The sequence below is a fragment of the Arachis ipaensis genome, chromosome B5 (assembly GCF_059453495.1).
Source record: "Arachis ipaensis isolate K30076 ecotype BB chromosome B5, ASM5945349v1, whole genome shotgun sequence".
NCBI classification, from domain to species: Eukaryota; Viridiplantae; Streptophyta; class Magnoliopsida; order Fabales; family Fabaceae; genus Arachis; species Arachis ipaensis.
The window spans coordinates 117,874,072-117,883,926 of NC_142440.1; the positions used below are offsets into that span (position 1 = coordinate 117,874,072).

At 37.0% G+C, this 9,855-nt stretch overlaps 1 non-coding gene across 1 annotated transcript; it reads left to right on the forward strand.

Moving 5' to 3' along the window:
• The first annotated feature begins 8,095 nt into the window (after positions 1-8,095).
• LOC148565520 (small nucleolar RNA R71) lies at positions 8,096-8,203 on the forward strand. Its single transcript, XR_015884034.1, has one exon. It is a non-coding gene; the product is annotated as a small nucleolar RNA R71 (small nucleolar RNA).
• Positions 8,204-9,855: the final 1,652 nt, after the last annotated feature.

Here is a 9,855-nt window from a genome sequence, read left to right on the forward strand (position 1 = left end):
CAAACACACAAATCTAACCGGCAAGTATACCGGGTCGCATCAAGTAGTAAAACTCACGTGAGTGAGGTCGATCCCACGAGGATTGATGGATCAAGCAACTTTAGTGGGTGATTAGTTTAGTCAAGCTAACATTTGAGTGATAATTGATGCAGTAGAAAGTAAATGACAAGGAAAATTAAAGTGCAGAAAGTAGATTGGACAGTAACTTAAAGAGCAAGAAATGTAAATTGCAAGAATCTTAAATGACAAGGAATATAAATTGCATCAAATGTAAAGGGGAGTGGGTGCTGGAAATTAAAGAGAGCACTAGATCAAAGCTTAGAGAAAATTAAACTTGCAGGAAAAGTAAATCAGATCATGAACAGAAATGTAAAATGCAGAGCACTTGTAGAAGAATTAAATTGCTTGAAAGTAAATCGAATTCAGTGAGAACAGAAAGCAATGAGAATCAAAGATCAAAATCAAGTTCAATGTAAATTAGATTGTAAAATTGCAGCAAAGGAACTTGTAGTAGAGGAGAAATTAAAATTGCAGAAGAAGAAAACAGAGAGAATTCTCAAGGTGAGATTGAAACAGAATTTCTTCAATTCTCAACCCAAGATTCAAAACAAAAAGAAAAACTAAAGAGAGAGAGTTCTGTATTCCTAATGCTCCCTAGTGGAGCTCGCCCCCTCAATAAAATGAAACAGATGCCTATTTATAGGCATTTTTACAAAATGAAAATGAAACTCAAAACAAATTACAATTAAAATGAAATTTCTATTCTAACTATCTCTTGTGCCTTTGAGTGGTGTCAATTGGGCCCTTGCTCTTGATGGAATTGGGTTGAAGATAGCCTCTGTTGATTGCTCTTGGAGTTGGAGAGAAACCCATTTGTGAACCGGGCCATGAACCAGAAAAGCTTGAGTAAAAGTTTGAGGTCAAACTTTTACTCAAACTTTTCATATCAGCTAACATTCCTTGCTGCCATCCACGTTTGAGCCAAAGTTTGAGGTCAAACTTTGAGCCAAACGTGGATCCCTTTTATATGCTTCTTGGGGGCTACTTTGTCCTCTTGTCAACGTTGCTAATTTCATGCCAACTATAGACTATTATATATGGTTGGAAAGCTCTGAATGTCAGATTTCTAACCCAATTGAAATCACCTCAATTGGACATCTTCAACTCAAGTTATGCCCCTTTGAAGAGGACAGGGTCGCTGGCTTTGGTGTGCAGCGTTTGAGGTAAAGTTTGCCTCAAACGTGGTCGAAAACGCCAGTTCTGGAGGTTCAAACGTATTGTCCACCCCATACTATTATACATTGTTGGAAAGCCCTGAATGTCTACTTTCCAATTCCGTTGGAAGCGCATCATTTGGAGTTCCATAGCTCGATTTATACTCCATCGAAGGTGCAGAGGTCAGTTGGCCTCACTGCAAGTTGCCACCATGTTCGTTTATGCTCATTGCGGGGCAGTTTTCTCCCTCAATTTTAGTGTCCACCATGCAGTGCCATATATGCTTGGAAAGCTTTCGATTCCTACTTTCTATTGCTTTTTGAATCACCTCATTTGGAGCTCTGTAGCTCAAGTTATTCTTGTTGGAAGTATACCCCTTCAGGCTGTTGTGGCGCCAACGTTTGCCAAAAAGCTTGAGGCAAACGTTGGCACAAGCTTTTTCTCCCCTGGGTATGTTGGTGTGGCGCCAACGTTTGAGCAAAAGTTTGCCCTCAAACGTTGGCGCAAGCTTTTTCCTCCAGGGAATTGATTTTGTGATGCCTACGTTTGCCAAAAATTTTGAGGCAAACGTTGGCTCAAGCTTTTCTCCAAAAAGTTTGAGCTAAAGTTTGAGGTCAAACTTTTGCTCAAGCTTTTTGTTCTCTCTTGCTCCTAGCCATTCCTTCTTCCTTCAACCTTCTTCAAAACTCTTTTCACCTATCATCAGTCAACCAAACACATCAAAGCTTTGCTCAAAATCATGAGTTTGTTATTCTTTCATAATATATGACAATTATAGCACAAAATATCATGAAATTGCATTAATTCACCCATGGTTGATTGAATCAAAGGAAACATGGAAATCTACCCAATTGGCTTGCTTATGGCTCAAGAAAGTGCATAAAACCTATTGAAAACAAAGGAAAAAGCATAGAGAAACATGACATGGTGACATGTCATCACAACACCAAACTTAAACCTTGCTTGTCCCCAAGCAAGAAAAGAATCATGCAATAAAGATTCACAATCCAAGGCAAGAAGAATAGCAACTCAATGTTCATGGTAAGCTAGTTTTCTAAGCATGCTACAATCACAAAAGAAATATAAATGATTGATGCTTCCATCTAGCTCAATTTATGAAATCTCTCTCTTATATTTCTTCCTTGAAACAAGCTTTTGATTTTCTTATTTAGCTTCTCCTTTTGGGTGCTTTGCCCCATGAGTTGATAACAAAGCTACGACTTCTAAATGCTTTGTTTTCAAGTATTACCACTTGATACATAAGCACCACAAGCATTTGATTAGAGGACTTCATTAAGCTCATTTTTCTTTTCTTTTCTTGACTCTCTAATTATTGATGCTCAGAGCCTTGAGCTTTGAGGGAGTGCTTTTGCACTTTGAGCCTAACCTTGACTTCTAAGTGTTTTGTTTTCAAGCATTTGGCTTGATACATAAACACCACAAGTACTTAACAAATAAATTGCCATTTGTACTCAGAGCCTTCAGCTTTCTCATTCTTTCCCTTTTTCTTTTCTTGCTTTAATTGTATTTGCCTCTTCAAGGTTTTCATGATTTTCAAAAGATTTCACAAAATGTCCTAGATGAAAAATTCAATTAAATAAAATCCAATGCAATTAAGCAACAATCAAACATACTAGCTTTCCAATACTTTTATGCACATGCTAAAATCTTCTTTAATGCCTTGTTTGTTTATGATCATGATACTTTGTTGCTTTTGAATTCACAAAACTCAAGTTGGTAATCATAATGACACAGCACCATGTTGCAAATCAAGATTCAAGTTATGCTTTATTCATACACACATGTAAACAGAAAGTAAAGACAATCAAGCAGTTTATAGTGCTTGAAACAAATGAGAGGAAAGGAACTTTACAACCTTGTAGTTCATCTTCTCTATTGTTGTCATTTTCCTCCCATTCTCCTCCTTCCCATACCAACTCAGAATGCTTGCTCATCTTCAAGCAACTATTAGAACCGTGGCTATGGGGCTAAGGTGGATCATGAATGTCTTACACAAGAAATGTTAGTAGTACATGTGTTTCAAGCAAGCAAAATTAAAGATAATAATCAAGGCACAAGAGACAGAGACATTGTGACTGCATATATAAGAAGGTGAGCATAATACTTTGCATAAAGAATAAGTGGCACACCAAACTTAGTGTGACACTTTCACTTGGAATTGTTGCAAGTATCTTGTAAGGATTAGAACCAAATTTTGTTGCATAGCAACACCAAACTTAGAATGCAACCACATGTCAATTTATTTGAAATAAAACTAAACGAAAGAAACTGTTATATGTTAAATACAATCACCAAGCCAAGAATCTATCATGAATAAAGCTCTCTTGGTAGTGTATTAACAAACACAGTAAATAAAAGAAAGCATTTAAAAACAAGAAAATGACTCAAAAAAAAAGATAACTAATATTGTCTAACTAAATGAAAGATAACACTGCAAGGCATTATGATTATGCAAACAAGTGATGTTGCTGGATGTATTGCATAGAAAATTAAGTGGCACACCAAACTTAGAATCTTAGTGTGACACTTCCATGTAGAATTGATGCAATCATCCAAAGAGATTGAAAACAAATTTTTGCAGGGCAACACCAAACTTAGAATGTAATCATAAGCCAATTTATTGAATTTAAACAAAACAAAGAACGAAACAAAGCAGAGAAGAGAAATTATACCTACGGTTGGCATGTTGTTCACTTTCTTCCTCTTCTTCCAGTTTGTTAAGAGGAATGACTTCAAGAGAGGAGAAGATTCAGCTATTGCCCCCTGTCTTGGTTTCCCCTCAGCAAGCTTTCTTTTGTACATGGATTGATTGAGCTTGCTTGCTATTGGTCCAGGGGTTGGATTGCTTGTGGTTGACCTCCTCTTGAATGTTGTCCTTGGTAGCTTGGTCACAATCCTCTTCTTGGTGCTTTTGTTAATTGCCTTCACTTCTTTGGATTCAAGACTTGGTTGCTGTGTAATTATTGGAGTTTTGTATTCCTCCAGAGCCTTTTGAACTGGTGGTTCCATGAACTTCTCCTTCATGTACTTCTCTGCCTCACTTGAGTTTGGAATGACTTCCTCACTTTCTTGCTCTTCCACTTCCTCCCTTGCACTCAACATTTGCTTTAATAGCTCTTTTATGGAGGAGGTTTGTTGTTCTTTCCAAGATTTCTTCATCTCCTCTTCATATTTTTCGATCACAGATTCAAGGAAAGTTTGTGAGGGTTGTGAATGTTCATGTTCCTTTGTCACCTCAAGTGCAGTTTCATTTTCAACCACCTCATTCTTCATTGAAAGTTCACTTGATGCAGTAGACTCCTCATCTTGCTCTTCCACTTTATCCTTCACATCCATCAATCGGTTTTTATTTTCCTTGCTTAGTGGTTCTGAGCATTTCCCTATGTTCTCCAATTGCTCATCCATCTTCTGAAGACGGATTTCTTGTTCTCTCCAGGATTGTTGTTGTTCCTTCATGAATTGTTCTTGTCTTTTCAACAATTCTCTGGATTTTTGAAGGGGATCTTCATTTTGCTCTTCCACCTCCTCCTTCTCATTTAGCATTTGATTGATCAACACTTCTATGTTTTTGAAGGAGTTCTCTTGTTCTTTCCATGATCTTTGTACTTCCCTTTCATGTCTTTCAAACATGGTTTCAAGCTTTGAGGGGCCTTGGTTCATGGAGATTTATGTGGGTGGTGAGTTTTGGCAAGGATTTTGTGTGGAGACAAAGTCCAGTGATGAAGAATTTTCAGATGAAAAACTGGAAGGTGAGGTTGGAAAATTTTGTATAAATGAATTGATAGTACGTTCGAGTGAAGATGGCTCTTGATAACTAGAATATGGGCTCTCAAATGTTTTCTGGTTTTGCTCCCCCCAGCCATCATTAGAATAGCAACTTGCATCATTTTGTGGTGGAGGAAGATATCCCATATGAATTTTTTGCTCATCTTGTGTCTTTGAAGCAAATCTCCATGAATTGGAGTGCTCAGAAGGTGTATTCTCTTGGTGATATTCCCAACCACCATTAGAGATTGGTGATGGTGGGTAATATCCCATAAAATTTGTTTGATCATAAGATGAGTTGAACTCCATTTGAATTTTGTAAAATACAACACCAAGGAAAATTGAAATTCATGTTTTAGATGATATTTGCTTAGTGAGGCAAAAACACAAACACCTTGGTTTCAAGAACAAAAACAAAGAAAATGCTTAATCTAGACTTCTCACCCACTTAATCATTGTTGATCTAAATCAATCCCCGGCAACGGTGCCAAAAACTTGATGTGTATTTTCGGAAATCGAAAAATAAATTCCAAACACACAAATCTAACTGGCAAGTATACCGGGTCGCATCAAGTAGTAAAACTCACGTGAGTGAGGTCGATCCCACGAGGATTGATGGATCAAGCAACTTTAGTGGGTGATTAGTTTAGTCAAGCTAACATTTGAGTGATAATTGATGCAGCAGAAAGTAAATGACAAGGAAAATTAAAGTGCAAAAAGTAGATTGGACAGTAACTTAAAGAGCAAGAAATGTAAATTGCAAGAATCTTAAATGACAAGGAATATAAATTGCATCAAATGTAAAGGGGAGTGGGTGCTGAAAATTAAAGAGAGCACTAGATCAAAGCTTAGAGAAAATTAAACTTGCAGGAAAAGTAAATCAGATCATGAACAGAAATGTAAAATGCAGAGCACTTGCAGAAGAATTAAATTGCTTGAAAGTAAATCGAATTCAGTGAGAACAGAAAGCAATGAGAATCAAAGATCAAAATCAAGTTCAATGTAAATTAGATTGTAAACTGGCAGCAAAGGAACTTGTAGTAGAGGAGAAATTAAAATTGCAGAAGAAGAAAACAGAGAGAATTCTCAAGGTGAGATTGAAACAGAATTTCTTCAATTCTCAACCCAAGATTCAAAACAAAAAGAAAAACTAAAGAGAGAGAGTTCTGTATTCCTAATGCTCCCTAGTGGAGCTCGCCCCTTCAATAAAATGAAACAGATGCCTATTTATAGGCATTTTTACAAAATGAAAATGAAACTCAAAACAAATTACAATTAAAATAAAATTTCTATTCTAACTATCTCTTGTGCCTTTGAGTGGTGTCAATTGGGCCCTTGCTCTTGATAGAATTGGGTTGAAGATAGCCTCTGTTGATTGCTCTTGGAGTTGGAGAGAAACCCATTTGTGAACCGGGCCGTGAACCAGAAAAGCTTGAGAAAAAGTTTGAGGTCAAACTTTTACTCAAACTTTTCATATCAGCTAACATTCCTTGCTGCCATCCACGTTTGAGCCAAAGTTTGAGGTCAAACTTTGAGCCAAACGTGGATCCCTTTTATATGCTTCTTGGGGGCTACTTGGTCCTCTTGTCAACGTTGCCAATTTCATGCCAACTATAGACTATTATATATGGTTGGAAAGCTCTGAATGTCAGCTTTCTAACCCAATTGAAATCACCTCAATTGGACATCTACAACTCAAGTTATGCCCCTTTGAAGAGGACAGGGTCGCTGGCTTTGGTGTGCAGCGTTTGAGGTAAAGTTTGCCTCAAACGTGGTCGAAAACGCCAGTTCTGGAGGTTCAAACGTATTGTCCACCCCATACTATTAAACATTGTTGGAAAGCCCTGAATGTCTACTTTCCAATGCCGTTGGAAGCGCATCATTTGGAGTTCCATAGCTTGAGTTATACTCCGTCGAAGGTGTAGAGGTCAGTTGGCCTCACTGCAAGTTGCCACCATGTTCGTTTATGCTCATTGCGGGGCAGTTTTCTCCCTCAATTTTAGTGTCCACCATGCAGTGCCATATATGCTTGGAAACCTCTCGATTCCTACTTTCCATTGCTTTTTGAATCACCTCATTTGGAGCTCTGTAGCTCAAGTTATTCTTGTTGGAAGTATACCTCTTCAGGCTGTTGTGGCGCCAACGTTTGCCAAAAAGCTTGAGGCAAACGTTGGCGCAAGCTTTTTCTCCCCTGGGTATGTTGGTGTGGCGCCAACGTTTGAGCAAAAGTTTGCCCTCAAACGTTGGCGCAAGCTTTTTCCTCCAGGGTATTGATTTTGTGATGCCAACGTTTGCCAAAAAGTTTGAGGCAAACGTTGGCTCAAGCTTTTCTCCCAAAAGTTTGAGCTAAAGTTTGAGGTCAAACTTTTGCTCAAGCTTTTTGTTCTCTCTTGCTCCTAGCCATTACTTCTTCCTTCAACCTTCTTCAAAACTCTTTTCACCTATCATCAATCAACCAAACACATCAAAGCTTTGCTCAAAATCATGAGTTTGTTATTCTTTCATAATATATGACAATTATAGCACAAAATCTCATGAAATTGCATTAATTCACCCATGGTTGATTGAATCAAAGGAAACATAGAAATCTACCCAATTGGCTTGCTTATTTCTCAAGAAAGTGCATAAAACCTATTGAAAACAAAGGAAAAAGCATAGAAAAACATGACATGGTGACATGTCATCAGGTGCTTCCATAGGATTCTTCCATGTAATTCACCTCTTCCATTGCTGGGTTCTCAGGATCATAAGCTTCTTCTTCAGATGAAGCTTCTTTGGTACTGACTGTTGCTGCTTGCATTCCAGACAGACTCTGAGAAATCATATTGACTTGCTGAGTCAATATTTTGTTCTGAGCCAATATGGCATTCAGAGTATCAATCTCAAGAACTCCTTTCTTCTGATTTGTCCCATTATTCACAGGATTCCTTTCAAAAGTGTACATGAATTAGTTATTTGTAACCATTTCAATGAGTTCCTAAGCTTCTGCAGGCATCTTCTTCAGATGAAGAGATCCTCCAGCAGAGCTGTCCAATGACATCCTGGACAGTTCAGATAGACCATCATAGAAAATACCTATGATACTCCATTCTGAAAGCATATCAGAAGGACACCTTCTGATCAATTGCTTGTATCTTTCCCAAGCTTCATAGAGGGATTCACCTTTCTTCTGTCTGAAGGTTTGGACTTCCACTCTAAGCTTGCTCAATTTTTGAGGTGGAAAGAACTTTGCCAAGAAGGCATTAACTAGCTTTTCCCAAGAGTTCAGGCTTTCTTTAGGTTGTGAATCCAACCATATTCTAGCTCTGTCTCTTGCAGCAAAGGGAAAGAGCATAAGCTTGTAGACCTCGGGATCAACCCCATTGGTCTTGACAGTGTCACAAATTTGCAAGAATTCAGCTAAGAATTGATGAGGATCTTCTAATGGAAGTCCATGAAACTTGCAATTCTGTTGCATTAGAGAAACTAATTGAGGCTTAAGCTCAAAGTTGTTTGCTCCAATGGCAAGGATTGAGATGCTTCTCCCATAGAAGTCAGGAGTAGGTGCAGTAAAGTCACCAAGCACCTTCCTTGCATTGTTGGTATTGTTGTTGTTTTCGGCTGCCATGACTTCTTCTTGTTTGAAAGTTTCTGTTAGGTCCTCTATAGAGAGTTGTACTTTAGCTTCTTTTAGCTTTCTCTTCAAGGTCCTTTCAGGTTAAGGATCAGCTTCAACAAGAATGCCCTTGTCCTTGCTTCTGCTCATATGAAAAGAGAGGAGAAGAAAATATGGAATCCTCTATGTCACAGTATAGAGATTCCTTGAGGTGTCAGAGGTAAAGAAGAATAGAAGGAGAAGGTAGAGAAGAAAGAATTCGAACTTATCAAGAGGGATAGAGTTCGAATTGTATATTGAGGAGGAGTGTTAGTCCATAAATAGAAGGATGTGAGAAGAGGGCAAGAATTTTTAAAAATAAAGTAAAAAGATTTTGAAATAATTAAGAGCAACTTTGAAAATTTGGTAAATGATTTTCGAAAACTAAGATTGGGAAAGAAATTAAGTGAATTTTGAAAAAGATTTTGAAATTAAAAATCAAAAAGATATGATTGAAACTTAATTTTGAAAAAGATGTGATTGAAAAGACATGATTGAGAAGATATGATTGAGAATCAAATTTAAAAGAAGAAAGTTTTTAAAATTAAAGTTGATTACTTGACCAACAAGAAATTAAAAGATATGATTCTAGAATTAAAACTTTTGATCCTTTCTTAATAGGCAAGTAATAACTTGAAAATTTTGAATTAAATCACTAATTGTAGCAAGGATTTTCGAAAATAGTAATAAATAAAAAAATTGAAAAGAAATTGATTTTGAAAAGATATGATTGAAAAGATATGATTTGAAAAAAAATTGATTTTGAAAAATTATGAAAATTTGAAAAAGATTTGAATTATAAACAAAATCTTCCCTCTAGTGTCCTCCTGGCGTTTAACGCCCAGCCAGGCACCCTGGCTGGCGTTTAAATGTCAGTTTTCCTTTTTCACTGGGCGTTTTGAACGCCCAGCTTTTTCTGTGTAATTCCTCTGCTGAATGTTCTGAATCTTCAACTCTCTGTGTTATTGACTTGAAGAGACACAATTTAAAATTTTTTTTTTGAATTTTTAATGATGAGAAACAATAAAAAATGCAACTAAGATCAAATAAACAATGCATGCAAGACACCAAACTCAGAAGTTTGTATACTAAGGACTATAACAATTTAAAAATGCATGTAAGAAACAACAAAAGACACAAAATAAGAGAGTTTAAAGATCAGAGCAAGAAAATCATCAAGAATAACTTGAAGATCAATGAAGAACATAATGCATGTAATT